The 23,130-nt window shown below is 41.4% G+C and overlaps 1 long non-coding RNA gene across 2 annotated transcripts in view; it reads left to right on the top strand.

Annotated features, from left to right (window-relative positions):
- Positions 1-23,130, top strand: part of LOC141579495 (uncharacterized) — a 47,129-nt gene that overhangs the window by 18,270 nt on the left and 5,729 nt on the right. The window contains exons 3-5 of one of the 2 annotated variants that reach the window (XR_012511039.1): positions 14,515-14,612; positions 18,348-18,591; positions 21,212-21,335. This is a non-coding gene — a long non-coding RNA (uncharacterized LOC141579495). The remainder of the gene's footprint in view (positions 1-14,514; positions 14,613-18,347; positions 18,592-21,211; positions 21,336-23,130) is intronic. The other variant, XR_012511040.1, reaches the window with a different exon arrangement.

Genomic DNA, 23,130 nt, shown 5'->3' on the forward strand with positions numbered 1-23,130 from the left:
CTCTGGGACACGAAGAAGTACAGGTCAGCATCGACGTGGCCCTGGTGTACTCCAAAACATGGTGTGGTTTTACTGGGCTATCTGTGTCTTTCATGGATCCTGCAAAATTCTCCCCATTTGTGAAATGGGGTACTAAGGAACTCCCACCCATGCCTGTAGCTCCCAGGGTTTCCACCCTTATGGGTTTTGAGGATTTGCTGGCAATTCATTCTTTTACACCAGGTCATTTCTCAGTTACACGGCAGTCCTGTGACTTCCTCATCAGAACTACTCCTTAAGTTCGGGATTCAGTGAAAGATGCCATTCATGTTCAGGGAGGAGGAGGAAGACAGCACAGATCAGAATTGCTGTTTTGCTTTTTTTGTTGTTGTTTTCATAAGCCGTCTCCAGTTGTCGAATAGACCCTGAGCAAATGAATGACTGTTACACTCCCATTAGAAGGATGAGGAAAATGACACTCAGGGAGAGGAGGCAAATATCCTGAGGTTCCAAAGACAAAAAGGGATGAGCACAGAATAAGATCCCTGCAAATTTCTTGGCTGTCATCAGCCTTTAGGTCAGTGACAGAGTGCCGTGTGTAGTAGTAAAGTTGTAGCGTGCATTTTGAAGGGTGCAGATATTCTTGTTTTAGTTGATACAATCACACTGTTTTGTCTGGGACTCTGAAAAAGAGAAATGGGTTAGAAAATGTTGGTTTCTCATCCTTGGTCCTTCCTCACCCTCACCCGTCTCATGAGATCAGTACTCATTCATTTCATCCCTGCCCACCTGTAGGTGATAAAGCATAGCATGATTTTCATGTCCTGCTTCACTGATTCTTGTGAAATTAGGTGTTTGAAGATAGGAAGTCATGAAAGGAAGCTGCTTTTTTTAAATAAAGTGCAGTAATTTTCTTAGCAGTGTAGGAAATTGAGGATTTTCTTCATTGAAAATCAATAGAGATTTCAAGAATATCTGTATTTCTGATGTGTAGATTAAAATGACAAAATCTAGAGGGATTACAGAAACACAAGGATGATACAAAAAGTATCTTTAAAGAGCTTTCCTAAGACTGGGCTTGTAAAGAGACTGTTAGTTGACAGAGACCCTCTTCTCACCCATAGTCCCTCTCCTTAGGTTGCAAAGGGCCAGCGTTTCCCCTGTGTGCAGTCCTGGTGCTTCAAGTGAGTTGTGGGGTAGGGCGGTGCACATGGTGCTGCCTTCAGTTTGTCCACCCTAAGTAACCTCTAACAGTCAAGGGGCGAGTGTGTTGTAACGGCATGAAACATGCGCCATGCTCTCCGGGGTGTGTGCCCATCTCAGCTCATCCCAGCTCAGGTGATGGCAGAGCAGAGAGTGGTGGCAAGAGGTCAGCCATGAGTAGCAGGGAGCACCTGTAGTCAGCTGGGACCCAAGAGGCTAGGAGTTCCAGGTGGAAATCCCAGGACTTCCCACAGCTCATTCATTCAGCTAATACTTCTCCAGCACCTGTGATGTGCTGGTGCTTCCTTTGTGAACAGAACCAAATCCTTGTCCTCCTGAAGTTGATGTTCTAGTGGAAATAAGAAATGATACACACAGGAGCAGATCCTGGTCAGGACACATGAGTGCTGTCTATTTTGGAGTGCACAAGGTGAGATCCTTTGGGAAGGAATGTATGATACAGGAAAATGTGGGGGAGAGGATGGCCATATCCCAGGTCGTATTTGGGTCCCTGGGATGCACCTCACCAAGTGTGGGTCCTTGGTTTGCCCAGCAACGAATTCGAGAGCCACAGTTCAGTTAAAGTAGATTTATTCAAAGAGATATATACACCATAGACAGAGTGGGCTGTTTCAGAAGGCAACAGAAAGGCCATGAGGCATGGGGGTTGGGTGCTCCAGTTTAAAGTAAAAGTAGATACACACTCTACAGACAGTGTGTGGGCTGTCTATCTCAGCAGAGAGAGCAACCACGAGGTGTGGGATTGTTAGATTTTATGCACTCAGTATCTTCATATGCTAATAAGTGGGAGGAATATTCCAACTGCTTTGGGAAAGGTGTTGGGATTCCCAGAAATTGGGCCACCACTCACCCTTTGACATTTTATGGTCAGCCTTGAACCTGTCCTGGGACCTGTGGGAGTGCCATTTAACATCCTGCTGTATTTCGGTGAGTGTGTATTGAAGCTCAAGATCTACTGGGAGTTGACTTTTCCACCATCTTGGTGCTAAAGGCTGTGCCATTCCTTTATTGGATTTGCCCGGCCCCTTCCTCCCTTTCTCATGAGGGAGCTCTGGACTGATTGCACAATTGCAGAGCAGGGGACACAGTGGAAAGAACTTCATAAGTGGAAGGTGGAAGGCAGTGTTTTCAGTAGAATTCTCAAGTCAATTACAAAGTAACGGTCTTCTTTTTGCTGGGGGTACATGGTGTCACATGAGGGAACTGTGAGCCTTGGATACTGTAGTGAGTGGGTGGCTCACTGTGTATACTGTGTTGCTTCTTAGGTGGCCCGAGGACAGTTGGCTTATAGGTGACCCATTCCCTCAAGCAGGGGTCTCTTTGGGGATTTTCTGCATGTGAGGGTAACATGGGTCACTTGGGGGGCAGGACCAGCCAGTCACAGCTTGGTCCACAGTCACCTAGTGCCCTCAAGGCTTTCACCCCATGGATGCGTCACCTCCCCCTGGATGGGGACATGGGCACAAGTGGTGGGGCAGCTTCTCAGTGGTGGAGGCATTGCTCTCCAGACCCAACACTCAACAGCGTGGACCCCTGGTGTTGGCCACAGTCTTGGCTAGATGAGGCTGTTCGGTAGCTGAGCTCATGAGACGTGGGTGCCATGCTTCCATTCTCACCAAGAGCTCTAGTTTCGAAGGTTCTCGTCAGACAGCCACAAATACTCCATAGCCCATAAACAAAGAACAGTCTCCTTCAATCGGGGAAGGGCACACAGAAGGAGAACCGATGATCCCGAGAGCAGGAGAGGACAAATCCGTCCTGCCATCAGGGATCTGACAGACGAGCCAGCTCAGTTCCTCTTACTAGTTGTTTACTTGGAGGATCTGGGGTATTTGGGTGACCTGCAAGTGTCAGGAAATAGTACACGAGGGCTTTGTAGATTTTCTGGTCCGGTGTTTACTCACCCCATTGTAGCTGTCGTGTAAAGAAACAAAACTTGTTGGACAACAGGCCATGGCCTCTGCTCCCTGGTGGAGCCAGGAGATTACAATATTAAGTACGACTGCGGGGGCATCATTTCTATGTTGAGAGGCCAGATGGCCTTACATAACTCTCATGCTGGATGTCTAAGTTGCAGAGGGAAACTGGATTCCATCCAGCTCTCCAGCCAAGGAGGATACCAGAAGTGGCCTCCGCCACCAACTGTGAGCTCTTTGCCTCCACTGACAGCAGCATCTATAGCAAAAAGCTGGGCTGCCACCTGCGTTTCCGTGTAAACATCCGAGTACCCAAAGCAATGGCCTCGTGAGGGTTGGTGTGCCCAAGGAAGCAGTGTGTGAGATGGAGGGAGCAGTGTCGGGGTCAGACACCGGGCGGGCAGGCAGGCAGTGACGACATCTGTGCAGCGCAGGGCCCATGGAACTGAGCCAAAAGGAGGCGGGTTTTGGAGCAGGGAACCTGGGCAGTGCCGTGTTATTCGTAAGAAGATCCTGGGCTCTGGATCCACGAAGTCATTGGCTTGATTCCAGACACTAACCTTCATCTTGGGCAAATGTTTGAAGCTTTCTGTGACTCTGTTTCTTGGTGTCCCAAATGGGGACAATAGTAGCAATTACCTCTGAGAGTCAGGAGTGCCTTTATAGTTGTCATTTCTTTACGCTCACAGCAGCCCACGAGCACGGTTCTAGGTCCCCCAGTTTACACGTGGCAGACCGGTAACCTTTTAATCAGTAATCACGCAGCTAAGAATGGTCAGAACGAGCATTTGAATTTGATCCCTTTGTCCAGATTATTTCTATTCTCACCCAGTATTACTGGAAAAGTAGTAAACTCAGAAGAAACACTGCTGGGAAGTGGGTGCTTGAAACATGTTTGTCATTGGGGAGTGTTGAGTTCACGTTCCTCACAGCCCATCCGAGGCTCCCTGCATCTCCGGCTGCCCTTGCTGGGGTCTGCAGGGCTCTGGGAAGCTTCTCCTTGATCTCTACCCCAAGGCTCTCTGCTCTCTACAGGTTGATTCTCAACCCTGACTGCTCAGTAGAGCTAATGTCTAAAAACAAAAAAATGGTGGGGAGGGTATGGCTCAGTGGCTGAGCACTTGCTTAGCATGCAAGAGGTCCTGGGTTCAATTCCAAGTACCTCCATTAAAATAAATAAATCTAACTACCCCCCCAAAAAAGGAAAGTATTTAAAAAACAATAAACAGTACAAAGGCCCCACACCAGGCTGGGGCGCACTATGTTTTAAAGGCTCCCAGATGCTTCCCATGTGCAGGACGGTGAGAGCTACCCCTCTACATCTCTTCTCGTGAGCTTGTCCACTCACAACCATTAGCCTCTTGAAGCAGGAAAACTACTTGGCTCAGCCTAGAACTTTCTCCTGATTTCTAGACTTTTATTTGCCTATTGGACATCTCTCCTGGAGCCCACAGGCACCCAGCCAGAACTGAATCAGTTGTCTCCTCTCACGACTTGCTCCTCTTCCTGCCCTTCTTGTTTTAGGAAATGGCACTATAATTTAGGACACTGCCAAAGCCAGAAAGCTGGCCGGCATCTTTGACCTCTTCCTGCCCTTCCATCACATCTGTGGCCAATCCGTCCACCTGCTAAAATGTTTTCTTCTCTCTCCTCCTAGCGGGGCCTCAGCAGGCCTTCACATGAACCTGCCAATAGGTCTCCCTGCCTCTATCTTTTTTCTTTCTAGATCACTTTGCATGTCTCCTTTACCTTGGAGGCACACAGAGTCCTGTGTGATGTGCACCTGTGATCTCTCCACCTGGTTGCCTCACCTGCCTCCCACACCCTGTTCTCACTTCTAGACTATTTGCAGTTCCTGGAAGTGACCTGGCTCTCTTTGGCCTCCCTCCTTTGCATGTGCAGCTCCCCAGGGAGAAATGGCCTTAACGTTATAACTTCACCTGATCACTTCTAGGGCATCTCAGAAATCACCACAGTGGTTCCCTCCTCTGGGAGAGCGTTGGCTAAAGTTCCGGGTCTCTGCCCCGAGCACCCACTGCTGACTGTTATCCAAGCCGTCTTAACACGCCTCCTCAGCCATCATTTCACGATGAGTCCTGTGCACCTAGGAGCTCCCGGAAGCAGGGACTGTGTCTTTTTTCTCTTTATTCTCAGAGCATGGTAGAGACTCAGGTATAATGGTGGAGGGAACAGTGGTTATTCTGGAATTTCTCTAGAGTTAGGGCCTAGGGGTAACAGTCTGGTTGGAAGAAGGGCTTAGGGGATTTACCCTGAAGCCACATTTTTCAATAAACATTTCATGTTGTTTTTGTCTACTATTTGAAGTTACGAGTCTTAAAACAGATTGACGATTTCTAAAAATTACTTTACCGAAGATTGAGGAAAATGGCAGTTTTCCATATTTAAGAATATTATTTTAATTTTGTGTGACTGGGGTGGTGGAAAATAGAAATGCAAGGGTTACTAAAGCATTGTTATCCCCTTCCCCACCCTCAGGTCCTTTGGACAGAAGAGACAGGGATGTGAGGAGAAGGCTTGGAGGGTGGACCGTGCACTGCTTTTAAATTGTGACAGTTAATTATACTTTTTTTTAATTTTCTTTTTTAATGGAGGTACTGGGGTTGAACCCAGGACCTTGTACATGCTTAGCACGTGCTCTACCACTGAGCTATAACCATCCCCCTGATATTTGTGTTTTTAGTGGGCATAATGTGCTGGTAGCAGGTACTTTAGCATCAGACACAGTCACCTGCGTCTGACCATCACGTTAATAACTTTTTCTTGAGCTAGAGAGCTAGTCTGTTTCCAAAAGTTCAATAAATAATCTACATTTTCTTTTTTCTTAAAAAAAGGCATTAACTCATGTTTCTCTTTAGTATCGCCTATAAAAAAATGTGATTTTATTAACCGTTTACCAAAGTGTTAACGGTAATAAATATTAAGTACTGGTTTCTGAAGCATCAGTCATCACTGAAGATCCACATTCTGCTGTTCTCTCTCTCTGTTAGTCACCTTACTTCTGGAGTTCTGGAAGCGGCGCCAGGCAGAACTTGAGTAAAAATGGGACACGTTTGAACAGGAAGAACAAGTCCAGCCAGAATAGGAGGCGCGGTGTCCCCAAGTGGAGACAGATGAGATTACCCAGGAAAAGCGGGCGCTGTTTAGATGCACTTTAGTCTGTTTACTTCTGGGCTTGTCAGCCTTGGCTGCATGCTGGAATCACCAGGCTACCTTAAAAAATGTTGGTGCCTGGATTCCATCACTGCTAACTCGGATGGTACTTAGTGGCCTTTGGTGCATTCTGGCATAGGGAAGTTTTTAAAGCTCCTCTGGTTATTCTAATGTGCAGCCAAGTTGAAGGAGCACTGACTGGAATGGTGTACACAGAAGAGAAGTGTGGTCCTTCATTCATAGTAACAGTAAAAAGGGGGAAAAGAAAAAGTCTTGTATAAGTGTACAAGAAAAGAGGCATTGACTTTTATCCTTTCATAACACCAATAAATAAATGCAAAATATAAATTAGCTGCTATGACATAGATGTAGGAGGAAAGACACATTGGTTTTTATAGTTGACTCCCATTTTTTCACATGTGCCTTCATTATTGCCGCCTCCTTTTCATCGTAGACTAGGTGCCCCTTTGTCTTTAACTAAGTCCCGGTCACTGCTCCCACTTCCGGTTGGGATGTGCACAAAGCAGCATGACTCTCATCCTAAAGTCAGAGAAAGGGTAGGAGAAGCAGGGAAACATTTGTTGAGATGCCATCAGTGTTTGAGCAGTGTTTGAGCTAGGCATTTTATATAATTGGAAATGTAAATTTATTGCTGCCACTCCTGCTGCAAAATTAAAAAAATAAAACTATATATCTTTGTATCAACGTTCCAGAGCTATGAAAAGATGATTTTTTGAGTCATCTGTATTATTGCTTCTTTCCATCAGCTGAGATAATTTAGAGCTGATGGTACTTGCAGTCAGCAGCAGCAGGACTGTATGTTGTGAACATGAATAACTCTTGGAAAGAAAATGCTTTTACTAGGAGCATCTGAAAATGTCTCCAACTATAGATTTAATAAATTGAATCACAGATCTACAGAATGTTGGCACTGAAAAGTTCTGGAGGGAGCAGGTAAAACTCCTCTTTTTATAAATGGAAAAAAATGAGGTTCAGCTACCAATAGAAAGTGACATTTGTCTTTTACAATGTAATAAGCTTCTAATAATCCCCATTATGAATATTTCCCATTGTTTACAATTGAAGATGGGGGTCAAAGCATATGTTGGTAAAAGACTGTACATTCAGAGTTGAAAGCTGAAACTTAGACAAAATTAGATGTTCATAATGCTTTTGAGTCCTGAAAAACAAAAACGTATCATATTGGCAGCATACAAAAAATACTGAAGAAAAGTTTTTTGGTCATTTAAACTGCCAATTTTAAATTTAAAATTGCCAGCTAATAAGTTTAAATTTTCATTAGAACATGCTTGTTGAAAAATTGAAGATGAAAACTCATTTCACTTTATCGTACTTCCTTTTTTAAAAAATTGCCTAATATTTTTTTGTTTAGTTTTTTAATTGAAGCATTTTACTTTACTTGCGAAAGTATGCTCCATTGTTTAGAGAGGCCAGCGTTGTGGTAGTGAGAGCTTGGGAATGAAGTTGCCTAAATTCATATTTGAACACAGCAGCTTGCTTCCTGAGTGATCTTGGACAACTTAACTTCTCTGTGCCATAGTTTCCTATAAAATAAGAATAAGAGTGTTGCTTCTTCATGACTGTGGCAATGACGGGTCGAAGTAATGTACAGAATCTACTTGGAAGACTTCCTGGCACAGAGGAAGGGCCATGTACTTAGGGACAGCTATTATTATACTATATCTGTTTTTATAATCCAGGTAAACCTTGATTCTTACTGATTTCATCTCTTAAAAATATTCGAAATATAAACTCTAAAATGTAAACTCTAAAACTTCATAGTTGTAGCTAATTAACACATAAAGCTCAACCAAGAAACACACAGTGGAGACCAGTTAGCTGCCGACACCTGTGAAACATTCTGTCCTGCACGGACTCTATGCTGTCACTACCGTCACTTCTGAAATCTAAGGCAAGCTCAGGCCTCGTCCGGTACCCACACCCCCAAGCTCAGACCATGGCAGGGAAATAGTTTACTGTTCACATATGCATTTTCAAAAAATAGTATTAAAATGAACACTGTACGTATTTCGTTGTTTGTTTGACATCGTTAACGGAAAAGAAAAGAACAAAAAAAAGGAAAAAACCCATGCAATTACAAATAATGAGGCTATGTCTGAAAATTATTTTTTTTAAATTATGTTTAGGATTTATTGACCAATTAGGAGAAAAGTCATTTCATTGGTGTAATCCCTTGATTGACTTAACTTGTTTTTTTAATTAGGAAGAAGAGAGTTTTCCATTTACCACCTGGGGAAAGTTTATAAATATAACCCTTTGTGCAAGTGCTCTTTTTCTGGGTAAGAACCTGCCACAGACTTTTTAAAATCTAATGTGAAATCCTGAGAAAACTGAAAATCAAGCTGGGAACTATGAAGTCTCATAGAGAAAACTTTTTCCAGAGAACATCTGAGCCAATGCAGGGCGCCACTCTGGAGGTTCCACAGTCTCTTCTGCTCACAGTGCTTCCCCCTATTCTTTTCACCTCATTTGTTCAAATCAGATCAGTGGTTTAGGATTCTCCAGGGTCTGATTAAGAGACCAGATGGAGGCATTAAGATTTCTAAAATTTTCCAAGAGTAACAACCAAGGTAAAATGTCTAAGAATAACCTAAGAAAAGGATAGTAGGAACTATCAAAAAATAAAAGTAAAAACTACTGAAAGATATAAAAGATGCTTTAATCACATGATTCTAGATTAAAAGATCATATCTCCAAAATATCAGAAGTTATAAAATTGATTTGGGGTTTATTGTGAATAAAATCATATTAGTAATATAATAATTAATAAGATAATGAGACTTTTAGTAGTTCAAGAATAGCCAGATTAGAAAATAGGACAGGAAGTCCAGATATGGGCTCTGATATCAATAATAATTTAATATAAGTGATGGAAGGCATTACAAATCAGGGAGATAAATAAAGGTTATTCAGTGAATGGAACACTCGTTAGCTACTTGGGGGGAAAAGAAAAGATTGAAATCATACAGTGAACCATATATTGTGATAAATTCCAGAAACATTTAAAAAGTAACACAATTAGAAAAAAACTAGAAATAAATATGGATGTTTACACAAACTCTAGATGAACAGTAAGTTTCTGAGGAAAGTATACAAAGATTTCCATGCATCAGAAGCATCCTAATTTTAAACAAAACACCAGAGGATGTTATTTGTTTACAAATCCAACAAGGGGCTAATTCCTTCAATACATAGAGAGTTCAGATCACTTCAAAGGTAACATCAAAAAATCTCAGGAGCATAGAAGGCAGAGAAAAGGAACACACATTCACAAAGAAAAATATATGTCACACTCCAATGGTAATTCACTCAGTGCACATCAAAATGAAGTAGTTTTCCACATCTCAAGTGACACAGCTCTGTTTATGAGGATGAAATGCCAGTGATCACCAATCCCATGCCTAGGTTACTGGATATTTTTTTGAAGTATGGTTGATTTACAATGCTGTGTTAATTTCTGGTGTACTCCTGAAGTTTTCTTAGAAAGCAGTCTGGCAGTTGATATCAAGAGTCAAAAATATTCCTATGTTTTAATCAACTAATTCAGCTTTGAAAAACTTTTAATCAGGAAGTATTTCAAAATGGCATGGAAAAGTCAGTACGGATGCAAGTCACAGACATATTTTTACATGTATATATATATATATATATATATATATATATATATATATATATATATATATAAAATCTCAGCCAAAATATTCTTCCAAACGTTCACAAAGTAGAATAGTTTGCAGCCATGAAAAAGTGTGTCCATGAAAATATTTTATGACATGTCAAAGTGTTACACTTACGATAGGCTTGAGAATAAAATTAATATATAAAATGATTTGTAATATACAAACAATGTACCCTTCTGAAGGAATTATGTCTATAGGTAGAAGCATTTTCCTTATTTTATTTTTTATTCATTTTCAGAGTTGGAGTCCTTTCATTGTAGGTGACAAAATCAATTTCCAATGTGTTTAAACAACACCCAAAATTGGGGATGCATGGGATTTATTGGTTCCTGTAAATGAAAACCTCAGATCTGAGGTCTGGCTTCAGTCAAGGAGAGATACTGTAGCCCAGATGATGTCAAGGGCTGGTCTTGTCCTGTCTTCATTCTGTGTCCAATGATGTCTCAGCATGCTGCTTCTAGGCACTCAGCATCCCAGATCATCCATCCAAACCAAGAGAGGTCTCTTTGGCAGCTTCCTCTCTTGATAGAGGAAGCTTATCATTCACATGGGCACAAGCACGTATCTCCTCACATAATAGTGGCTCTTACTGGGTTATTTGCCAATTCTCCAATCATGTGTGAGGCCAATACAATGAGGGGTATTATTTGTCTTAAACCAACTGAGATCTACCTCTGGTGCTTCAGAAAGAGTTGGTTAATCGAGCTTAAATCACAGGACTAAAAACAAAAGGGAGGTTATTTATCCTAAAGCAAATTCTGGGCCCTCTTCTAAGACTGGGGACCAATCCAGGACAACAGTTCTGTCCAGTACTGAGTACTTTCAAATTATCTTTAATGAGCAAATGTTAAAATTATGATCAGAAAAGATGATAAATAAGAAGAAACTTGAGGAAGGAGAATGGAAAGCTTTCCTTTTTCATAAGAAATATTGAACCCATTAAGTGCTTGGAAGAAAAATGGAAATGTGTCAAGTTTGTAAAAGTTCTGAAATGAATTACAATTGATTTCACAGACCATGTAGTAGACAGTGCTCTACAGTTAGTGTGTCTTTGGGCTCTTTGAGTATTTCAGTTCTTTCACTTAATAGTTGCTTCATTTGGGGCAAATTGCATCATCTCCATGTGGCTCTATTTCCTCATCTGTAAAAGAGATATAATATTACCTTCCCAACAGGGTGATTGTGAGGATTTAGAAAAATAGATGTGTGCTGAAGCAATAGTAAGCATTTAAAGAATCTTAACTATTAAGTTTACTTAATACATAATTAAAATATTATTATGCAGACTTTTTAAAAATGCATAGTATTTAAATAGCCTATATGTGCTGTACAAGAGAGGAAGGCTTAATATACCTTGTATAATACATTTTTCACAGCCTTAACTAATTTTCACATTTAATCACACACACACCAAAAAGTTATTCCTTTCACAATCATGAAGACTTACTGTGAAGGAAAGGATGATGAAAGACAGTAGAGGAGAAAATAAAATGCTTTCTCTACAAACTGATGGCTTAAAAACTAAGAAAAAAACCTTTTTAAGACTTTGGTCACCATATTCATAGCTAATAATTAGGTATAGTTTTTCACATGCCTGTGGTTAATGTTCTAATTGTTTTCACAATTAGTAAATCATTGACTCATCACAATAGTCCTATAAATTGCTATTATTATCCCCCCATTATATGGGTGAGGAGATTGAAGCCCCTAGAAGTTAAGAAATTTGCACAAGGCCCCACAGCTAGCATCGGAGCTGGGATCCAGATGCAGGAGTGTGGCTCCAGGAGGGGCTTGTAAACACTCCATCTGCTCTCCCCTGCAGGTGCAAGCCAGCCTCCCGCTGTTACTGTAAATAACATGATGTGGTTCACCTAGTCTTGAAATTCACATTCTTTGTAGCTTTCTCTCTGGGGCAGCCATCAGGAGCAGCCAGGGACCCTGAGTACATGCTTCTGGACTATGACCAAGAAGGTAGATGGAAGGAAAACAGTTTAAAAATGGTACCTTTAATGTGCATTCTTCAGTGGGCAGAAAAATACCTGCCTAGTGAGGAACTGAAGCCTTACCAGCCACGTGCAAATTATGCTTCAGACACTCCCGTTGCCCTTGAGTCCACACAGTCAGAACTACAATGGATCAGGGACATGAATCTTGTGCAAATGCAGGGAGTAGGAGTACCTGCCATTTTAAGATCTCAAGGAGTATGAAAAGCATGTGAAGCTTTCATCAGCAGAGACCTGTAGTCACTTCCACTATTTCCCTCAGGGCATGTCCACAGCTTCACTGGTCCTATTCAGAATGAAGATGACAGCTAGCACCTGCTGACCCCTGAATCAGTGATAGGTTCTCCCTTGAAAGGAAGCATATCCCCTTCATGGGTTACAACTAGTTCATAACCTAAATAATTCTATAGATGTAGAAGGGATACTTTCATTGGTTCTGCTATCACAGACTTGTCTCCAAAAGAACATGCCACCAGTTACTCCATTTTCAGCCATTTAAAGATATACTTAACAGGCTTCCTTCTTTAGTGCAGTTTTAGGTTTACAGAAAAATTCACAGAAAGTGGAGTTCCCATATATTCCTTATGCCCTGCACACAGCTGCTCCTGCTGTCAGCATGTTACATTAGTGGATGCACTCATTCTTTTTGACATCCTTCATTCCTCCTCCCCTAAAATTTAACATGCCTGATATTCACGTCTCTTGTGGCATTTACATGCGATTTACATCACTTCTCAGGTTTATGTGAGGTTTACAGCACGTGCATGTTGTCTGTTTAAGCGTAGATTGGGGGCAAGTTTTCTGTGTAAAAATATGATCATTAGTGAGCCTTATGCTGCTGGGCTTTTGGGTTGTCAGGTCCTGTTGACCTTTGCTTCAGTTATTGGGATCATTGTCTACGGACTTTCAGTGTTCATTGTATTTTCAGCAGAACTTCCCAAGAACCTGAATGGAAGAGACCCAATCCAGAAGTACCTGACTGTGCAGGTGGGCCACGCCCATCACTGTTTCCCTCATCAGTTTTAACAGCATCGTGACCCTGAACACCATATATGAGAAAGTGGCAATCAAGATGACTGAGTCTGTTAAGCTCCTTCTGTAGCTGAAGTCATTTCTACCCCAGTTTTAGAACCAGGTCAAAACAGAGACTTTATCTTTTAGGCACTTCAATTCCAGTACATTACAGTCTTTAGAAAACTTCAAGTGTAAACGTATTTTCTCTAGCCTATATGAGAAGTGAATTAGCTGCAGCTATGCATTAGTAAAAGGGACAAAGAAAGCTTTAGAATGTCCAAGCTCTGTGTAAATATGTCAGTGCTTAATAATAATTTCAATTACATTAGATCATGTACCCTATTGTTGAAAGTAAATAGTCTCTCTATTGCAAATAAGTGGAAGAGGTTCGTGGTTCCAGTGGCAGATTTGCTTGTGCGTTACGGAGAGGACAAGTAATCACACTGTTATGTGTCCTCCCCCCATGCTGTTCCTGTTAGTGTAGCTCCATTCTCATCAGCTGTGGCTTCTATAACAAATGTTTCTTCTCTCTGGCTTGTATCCCAGCCAGCGGCTTAGCGGCCCTAGTTAACTGCTTCCCACACACTGCATGTGGCTGGGTCGTTCTCCCAGTTTTCTGCTCAGTGGTCATCTTCTGAAAACACTAAGACCAATTCAAATTTTGAACTAGGAGGATGTTTTATGTTCCCCAAATGCTTCTAGCAAGTTGCCCCGTGTTTTGTTTGTTTTCTTCAATAGTCCTACCTTCCTGCCGTTCAGGGAGACAAGAGAATTTCACTTAGGAGGATGTTTAGAAGTAGCTTTCTTTCAACTTACAACTGACAGAGGATAGTTCTTGCCCATTGGATACAGTTGTGCTTATAAATTTTAAGGAACGGGTGACTTTGTTTTTTTTTTTGCCTTGTGTGATATTGCATTCATAGTGGGAGAAACTCTTACAACAGTGTGTACAGTTGGAATTAACATAGTAGCTATTTTAAGGAATTCAAAACAGCTTATATGAAAAAAGTGTGAATTGTGTGTATATATATATATATATATACATATTTAGCTTGTTAACTCATGTGTCCGTGGCTTTGATTATGGTCTCAAAGCTGTTCACAGTTTTACAGACTTAACTTTTCTTTATTCTAGCTGCAGAGATCCCAAGGACCAGACTGACTGTGGGAACAACCTAGCCATGAAGGTGTTCTTCTTCCAGTTTGTCAACTACTACTCCTCATGTTTCTACGTCACATTCTTTAATGGCAGATTTGTGACTTATCCTGGAGATCTGGTGTATTGGCTGTGAAAATACAGAAATGAAGACGTGTGAATACAGCTTTGTGTTCGGACAGTGTAACCTGTTTCATGTTTTCTCTTAGTTGCCCAATGAAGAGTGTCTTTACTCTCTGTTCCTTAGATTTTTTTAGGCATAAAATAATGACTTTATTTCATGTTAGAGCTATCTAAAATTTAAATGAGATTTTCTTTCTAATATTCCAGTGTGACCCAGGTGGCTGTCTCCTTGAACTGATGATGCAGCTGACAATAATCATGGGAGGACAGTCCATCTGGAATAACATACAAGAGGTGTTACTTCCGTGAGTACTAAGTCATGTGATCTTGGGGTGAGAACGGCCCACCCATCCAAGGAATTTTCCTGCATGCCCATCTCTAAAACAGGGGAGACTCTCTGCTTATTAAAGCTCTCCAGATAAGATGATCCAGCCAACAGTGTAAACATACCTCCTGTTTAATAATTATGTTTAAATTCCTTCCTTTTTATGTTTAAATTAAATCCTCAAGTGCTATAGTTTCTGCTTATTAGCCCATCACTGGGGACTGACTGATCAGAGCCCGTTGAGAGATGGCCCTTTTTGGGGCCATGAACTAAGTTTTCCCACAACTTCCCGCAACTTTCTCCTCCTTTTATACATGCATTTAAAAATCCATAACAGGAATTTGTTGAGTGCCTAGTATGTGTTAGTCACTGTATTAAATGTTGTACATATATGTGTGTGTGTGTGTACAATTTAATCACCCAAACAATCCTTATTCTTATCTTCCTTTTCAAATGAAGATCCTGTGGCTTAAAGAGGGTAAATGATTTGCCCAAGTTCTCATTGCCAATAAGAGACCACTGTGGGACTCAGATGTAGGACCCTATCTCATGGAATTCATGTTCTTCTAAAAACAGAGACTCTCTTGGTGTCCTAAGGCACAGGGCTACATAATGTTTTAAGAGACACTTGTCTAAAATAATAACTACAGAGGTTTTGACTTACTGTTCTCTTCCTAAAAATGAGAAAAGCAGATGTTAGCAAAGGTCACACTGTCCTTTGGATTTTCACATAAGCCCTATCCCACATCAAAGTGGACATTCCAGGGTTATCTGCAATTTCTGAACATTTCAAGGAGCTTAGTGTATTCACTTTCTGTTGTAACAAGTATCCCCAAATGACATGGTAGTAGGAAGAAAAAAGAAATAGTCTCCACTTAACAACACAAATTTAACCTTGTAGGGTTCTTGAACGCAGGAGCCTGCTGAAGTCAAAATATTGGCACGGCTGTTTCTGAAGGCCTCAGGGGAAACTGTATCTTTGACTTTTCTGGCTTCCAGAGGCCACCTACGTCTCTTGGCCTGTGACCTCTTTTCCTTCTCTCAAGGTCAGCAAGGTTGTGTGCCTCTGACTCTGATCCTGTGGTCAAATCTCCTCTCCTCTCTCCCCTCTCCTGTCTCCCTCTTCCTACTTTAATGACCCTGGTGATTACAATGGGCTCACCTCTATAATCCAGCTCGTCTCTCTTAGAGAAGGCTGGTTAGCAACGTTAACCCCATCTGAAAACATAGACCCCCCTTGCAAGGGAAACTGACCTCTTCCTATTTTCTGGTGATAAGGACATAGACATATTGGGGGGGAACATTTTTCTGCCCACCACACTAAGCTTTTTAAAATAATTTCTGGCTTTGAGTTTCTGTCCTCATGAAACTGTTGATCTCTCTTCTGTCTTGCCTTCCACAAAAGCATTCTGCTCCTGGCCAACCTAACTGCATTGCTCACCACTCTCTGTGGTGTCCCCCAAAACCAATTACACAAGCAATTCTTACTGTTGTTTGGAGCATGGAGGAGAAACTCAAACAACTTGAATTTTGAAATAAAAACCTCCATCATTTTAAAATCTTCCATGCCACTATAAAAAAAAATTATTTTTTAACTCCATTTTTTAATTTTTAAACTATTTTAAACTTTGTAACTTTTTTTAAACTTTACTTTTTTTCTTATCATCCTTCATTGTAAGCTCCAGAAACCTGCTATTCTGTCCACCGCATCCAAGTTCCCTTTCACTGTTTCTCCTCCCTTCCCTAACTTTCCTTCACTCTCCCTTATTACCAATTTTCTGTCCATTCTCTTTATAGGGCAGTTAAATTATTTTTTCTTTCCTTCTTTCTGTTTTTGCAGAGTGAACACATTTGTGTGTCAGTGTGTCCTTCCATATTTCTTCACAAGGTCTTCATCTTTCAGCTTCAGGATGGATTACTGTGGTCTGTCTCTAAACAAAGGCATTTCCCTTGTCCCCCAGCTCACCATGCCCCTCAAAAAAAAGATTCTGATCTTTGCTGTGAAATGAATCTTTTTTTTCCCTACTGTGCAGTAGACAACTCTTACCCTGAGCTCACAGTCAGATTTCTCCAGAGGAGTAAAAGTAGCTCATGTGCAAATAATACTACTTTTCTCTGTGAAAAGAAATAGATCAGATAGAGGAAATACTTAACTCAGATTACCGAAAAGCATTTCCTGAAGGAAATAGGTTAATTATTTAACACTAAATTTTGTTGAATCTGGTTATCAGTGAGCTATTTTTACCAATCAAGAAGGATATATTTCCTAAATTGGTACTGAGCAATTCATGTGAAATGAAACTTGCTCACATTAACTAGTTTAAAGTAAAGGATGCATTATAGTATCTGTGGTCTGTTTATACCTTCGCTTAAGTAAGCACATTGTTGTAGGTTCCAGTGAGCTGAACTTTGCCTACATGTATTTCTACTCTGGGCTAAAATATTTAGGGAAAATATTTTGAATTATGTTTCCCTTTTTTGAATACCAGAAATTCTGAATGGTAGCCAAGTTTGAGGGTGGCTTGTGTTTTCCTCACTGCCTCTTCTCTTTGAATAAGGTGCCAGTTTCCTTCTTAATTTTTCATATAAAATCCTAACATACTAAAGATCTATCAATTACTCTTGCTGCCCCAAAACTATACCCATACTCAAAAATACATAGGAAGGGAAAAGAAAACTTATCAAAGTTAGTGACTATTTTCATGCTATTTAAATATGTCTAAAGGAACATAATGAAATGAATTTTACCATATCTCACCTGCCTCCACCCCCCAATCCCATGTGGGTTTGTTGAGTAGGATTCTGGGAGCAAATGAAGAAGGACAGTGATGCCGTGATCCAGGCTCTCTCTGGGGTCTCCCCAGCACTTGGATCGGCACTTGGTATAAAGTAGGTCTCAGTCCGAGCCAGCTGAGTGAGTGAGTGACTCACAGGCATCGAATGAGTAAAATCAGTGAATTAACAGCATTCTTTGTAGGACTCAGAGAATAAGCTGAGTGCCTTATGGCCTTCCCAGCCTCACGTACTATTTTGATGTTGGGGTCATTTCTGGGAATGTTATTCTGTACTTGACAAAAGTCTAGTACAATTCCAGGGTTAAGTAACTTGCCCTAGGGAAATTTTATGATAAAATATTAAGAAAAATGGTTAAATGCCCAACATGACATAGCACTGTCCTTTGGTGTTTAGATAATGTATGGCTGTAATTTTCTTACTTTATATGCTTTCTACATTTTCCACCGTGTGTACGCACTACTATATAGTAAGAAAATGCAAATATTTAAAAGAGAAAATCTCTCTTCTCCAGATATGATTTGGTTAGAGGATGAGTCAGATAGATATATTAAGAGAATCTTAAATACATGTGTCCATAATTCACTCTTTAAATCCAGGAACAGGAAACTCAGGAATGAAATAGATTAAGAGAATCAAAGATACTTGTATTCAAGATTAGCAAGTAGGAGTGTCCTCAAAAGAAAAGGTGATTATCGATAATTCAGGGATTAAATGTGATAATGAACGTACAAAGACAACATGAAGTAGAAAATGCCACGTGGGAAGCACTGAGTAAAGGGCAATTTACCATGATTATGCCAATATGTGTGGTCAATTCCCAAGCAAATTATTGTGTAACCACTGCTAGAGGGAGAAAGCTTCCAGCCTTGGCTGAAGAGTGGGGAGGATCCAGTGTCTGTATTTTTTAAAATGTCTACAGGTGTTTCTCATGTGCAAATTGGTATCCCTGCATGAGAACCATAAACCAACAGAAAACCCAAAAGACCGAGGACAATGATGGGTTGCCGACAGCCCAAGCTTTTCTGCCACAGAAGAGTGGTTCCAGTCAGGAAGACTGAGCAAGAGGCTCAGAGTCTTAGCTAAGGACAAGCAAGTCGGGACTTCTAATACGACCTAATGTCATCGACGGGGGAGGGCAGTTCAGCACAAGAAGGGAGCACCAGGTGAGTTAACATGGAAGTTACATCCCGGATCCAAACCGTGATGGATTTGGGTCCCGGAGGGTTAAAGCCCTGCTTCCGTTGGGCATGGACCGCATTCCACAAGAGGCTGAGACAGGAATTATGAGGCAGAGAAAAATTCCCCCAGGGGACTCCCGAGTCTGGGTGCCTGGAAGGGTGATGGACGAGCGCGGTCCCAGCTCCACCCGCACCGCAGGGCTCCGAGTGGCTGTGGAGCTGTGCGCTCCCGGCCGGAACTCAGACCTGACTGCAGTGCTCCGGGCTGCGGCCTGGGGAGCGGCGTCAGGAGCAGGCTGTCCCCGTCATTCTCGTAGGTGCTGCAGTGACCCCCACCCCGGTGGCCACGGCGTTCCCAAGCCAAGGGTCTAAGTGACTTCAACCTTATTTACAGGTGACCACAGCTGGTTAGCCTGTGCTGCTCAAAAAGAAGATCCCATATGGGGTTTTGATGTGTTAGGGGGTTTGCTAATACCTGGCCTGCTTTGAATCGTTTCATCTTGACAGCAGCCTGGGCAGTCGAAGTTTCACCTCCCAATTTTATTTCAACATTTTTTGTTGAAAGTATAGTTGGTGTAAAATATTGTGTTAATTCTTGGTATACAGCATAGTGATTCACATATACATACATATATATATATATATATATATATTCCTTGTCATATACTTTTCCACTATAGGCTATTAAAAGTTATTGAATGTAGTTCCCTGTGCTATACAGTAGGATCTTGTTTGAAACAAAAATTACTAAACCAAGTAACAAAGGAAGCAGACTAAACCTATCCATGTATACGGCACAGTTGAGTTTATCTCAGGATTTAAATGTGGTTTTGAACTCCAGGATCTCTTTATCAACTTATCATATGTAAAGTGCCTTTGGAACACTTCTCAGAAAAATGTTTAAAAATCATAAGATTTAGAGAATAAAGAAGGAAGATAATTATACTGAAAAGCAGGTATCAAAATATAGAAATGGGCATTTGTGATACAGTAATATCTGAATTATTGGAAGGACGTGTTGAATAAGCGGATCCAGTGGTGGGTCTACTGACCGCAACATTCTGCCACAGCAGTGAGTGTAAATCAACTTCTGAGATCTGCAACAATTGCATTTTGAATGTAAATAAAGTTAAATAACAAATAAGCCATGAAGTGTGGATTCAGATTCAGGGGTATCTCGATTCCATATCCCCACCCCTTCCCAGAGCTCTCTGCTCTTCCCCTAATGTCATTGAAAGAATTGGGGAAAGTTTGTGAAGCGAAGGGCATGTTCCATTGCAAAGAAATCTCGTAGCAACCCTGGGAGCATGGCCAGGGAAAGGTTAACGCTGAGATCAGAGGCAGTGGGAAACCTAGCAGGGGAAGCTCTTTACAAGTCACATCATATACTCTGTGTGTGTCCACGTGTGTGTGCATACAGACGTGTGGGCATGTATGATGTATACACCTGCCTTTCGTGTGAAGACGCCTCACTGTCCAAATTTGAAATCCATCCAAACGTGCAGTGCAGTCAGCCGAAGCTCCGCCAGATGCTAAGTTGTCTGTTGTTGCTCTGTCTCTTCTGCTGAACTCCACGAGTAAACCACGCGCCAGCTGTTGCTTTCAGGAACAACAGCTCTGTAGTCTACAGGTCCATGCCTTGTTTCACTGACAACTCCGAATTCCTTTCAGGACAAATTGCCATTTGAAAAAGGGGGAAGCATTCAGTTGTCCCACAAGCCTCTGAGTGAGGAAAAAATTTAACCTTAGAGACAGCTCTGTGGGACAACATCCAGAAGGGTGCAGAGCACTGGGCTGCAAGTCGAGGCTGTTTCTTTCAAGCTCTGCACTGAATTTGAGGTGGCATGTCACTTCTTTGGCCCTTGATTTGTTCAGCTGAAATTAGGGTCTTGGACCTGTTCGATCCAACGGTAGAGTATCACTTTTCTGCTCAGTGATCCTCCATGGTTCCACAATTCCTTCAGAGGGAAAAATGAACATCCTCACGGCAGCCTCTAAGGCTCCACCCCCCAAAACCACCACTTATTTCCTATTCACTCTGGCCCACACCAGCCTCCATGCTGTCTGTCCAGCGTGAGGGACCTCAAGGCCTGTGATCACTGTTCCCTCTGCCCACCCCTTTGCCTCCGTCTTTGCCTTATTCAAAGGTCACTTGCCCCATCCACACTCCTCCCTACCACACATTCCTCGCCCTCCTTTATTTTCCTCTGCAGCACTTATCACCAGCTCACCGACCCTGTATTTCTTTCTTTTACTTATTTTCTCTGACAATTTACAAACTGGAAATGCCATGGTGGATAATAGCAGAGAAATGGGGGAAAAAACAAATGAGGGTAGGTATCTTCTAAAAGCTAAAGTGCCCACCTGAAAAGGAGGTAGGAGATAAAGTAGTAGTAGTCGTTACAATTTTGGTAAACACAAGGTACGTAGTCAGGACTAGTTTTCACAATACTTGAGTGTAGGTAGGCAGCAATAAAAAGAAATTTATCCTGAAAACAAGAAATTAAATTCTTGGGAAGATGATGTGTTCAGCTTGAAATGTCAGTAATACTTTTATGACCTTGGTCTGATAATATCTTGCTTTATAATTTGATCTGTTTGACAGATGGGTCATGAATCTAATGATGCCACAGTTTCGGGAGCAGAACAGACCACCCCACGATGGGAATGGGACAACCATCTGTATCCAACGGGCAAACTGGGGTTATTTTATGAATACCCTGAAATGAGTAAGTCATCAGTGGGGATTTCTGTGCTGTCGGTTATACTAGAATATGCTTTGAGTCTCAGAAGCATCGGTTACCGAGCCAAACAAAGACCTAGCATACCGAAACGGATCCCGCTTTTCTCAATTAGATGCAATTATGCAGTCAGGCTTTCAAATAGGTTGCCTGTGTATATCTTTGTCAATATTTATGTTGTACAAAGCTGAAGGTTTACTGCCAAGGAATGAAATGGAATACTCATTCAGGTAATTCTCCATCATTGATTCTCAGATCCTTCTGGTCATGTCGTCTAAGGATGAACTCAGAACCTTTACTAGATATGACTCAGCACGGGCTGCAGCCCGTGTGGCACAGCTGTTGGCTGATATCCTTCTAAACAGAGTCATGTGAGCCCGCCAGCCTGTGCAGAAAGCCCGCAAGAGCATCCTGCCTCATGGCAGCAAGGGTCACAGGGTCACCCCTTCCACACCTCACACCTGCCTTTGACATTTTTCCTATTTCTTCTGGCCGATGGTTTCAGCCTGGTTCCTTGAGTCACCTCATGGCACATCACTGGCCTGAATTCAGGATGAATTTGCTGATCTGGAGTATTGGTAGAACACAGATCCCCTCCTTCTCCAATGTCTTTGTCCATTTCTGTAAATTTGCTTGGCCTTTGTTTCTCTTTGTTTGAACTTGTTTTTGAGCTCTCGGTTGCCTTTAAATTGTTGCATCTCAAAATAGATTTCCATAGGAAACTTCATCTTTTCTATTATGCATGGCGCACTTTTATCTACTAGAAGGCTGATGATGTGCACGTTTTGTATCTGAGACCTTTGAGCTCACCACTGCCTTGAATTACTTTTTTTTTTTAAGCTTAGGAGACAGGAAAGTATTTTTGTCAATAGGCTTTGCATTTATGCATGCCGGTTCATGTCTGCAAGACACCCCATTGGGCTTCCTGTTTATAAGTCTACAGAAAGAGGGAGTTTTCTTTTTCCTAAATTACATGCTATATATATAATAATTGCTTTTAAAATATATAATATACATAGAAACGCATCTGATTCCCTCGGTGAATGAAAGGTCATTTTGTGTCATCTTCAGTCAGCTATGCTTTGTGGCCTGGTGTCTGATTTGAGTTTCATCTTTGCTTTTGTTGTGCTTAGTGACCAGGTTCGATTAAGGGTGCAGCTCCTGTCCCTGGTGTAGAAATTATGTTCGTTTTTTCTGCTTATTTTCAAAAGGACTTTAATCCAATGACCTGTTATTCCAAAATGAGTCATAATTGTAAATATTTCTTATTGGGGCTATTATCAGCATTAATAATAACAACAATATTCTGAGGGCAGCATATCATTTGGTATTTTAACACACACGAAAAAAGCCTTGGAAAATAGTTATTGTTCTAGTTAAGTCAAATAAAGGTCATTGAAAGGAAAAGTTGTACGCTTTTGGGAGAAATTGATAGGACTTTTAGAACTTTATAGTCTCATTAAAATACTAATTAAATAATTCAGCCTAACTCTACCCTACATAACAGGATGGAGTAACAGCTATTGTAGAGAGATTGTTCAGATTTACTCGTTTTCCTATTCTCTAAATAATCCCTAACGAATTAGAAAATTCAATCCATTTCTGAGAGTAGGCAGTCTGTTATTCTGTATTCAACGCTGGAGTGAAACTTATTTTGTGTTCTTTTCGTTCATGGGAGATAGGATTTCCAAGTGCTTTTTGAATTATTTTTGTTCCTCTCAAATAAAGTGCCTTTGGTGGTGATCTCCTGACCTCAGTTTCCTCCTCCCAGTTTTCCCCATGA

Source organism: Camelus bactrianus, chromosome 12 (genome assembly GCF_048773025.1).
Source record: "Camelus bactrianus isolate YW-2024 breed Bactrian camel chromosome 12, ASM4877302v1, whole genome shotgun sequence".
NCBI lineage: Eukaryota > Metazoa > Chordata > Mammalia > Artiodactyla > Camelidae > Camelus > Camelus bactrianus.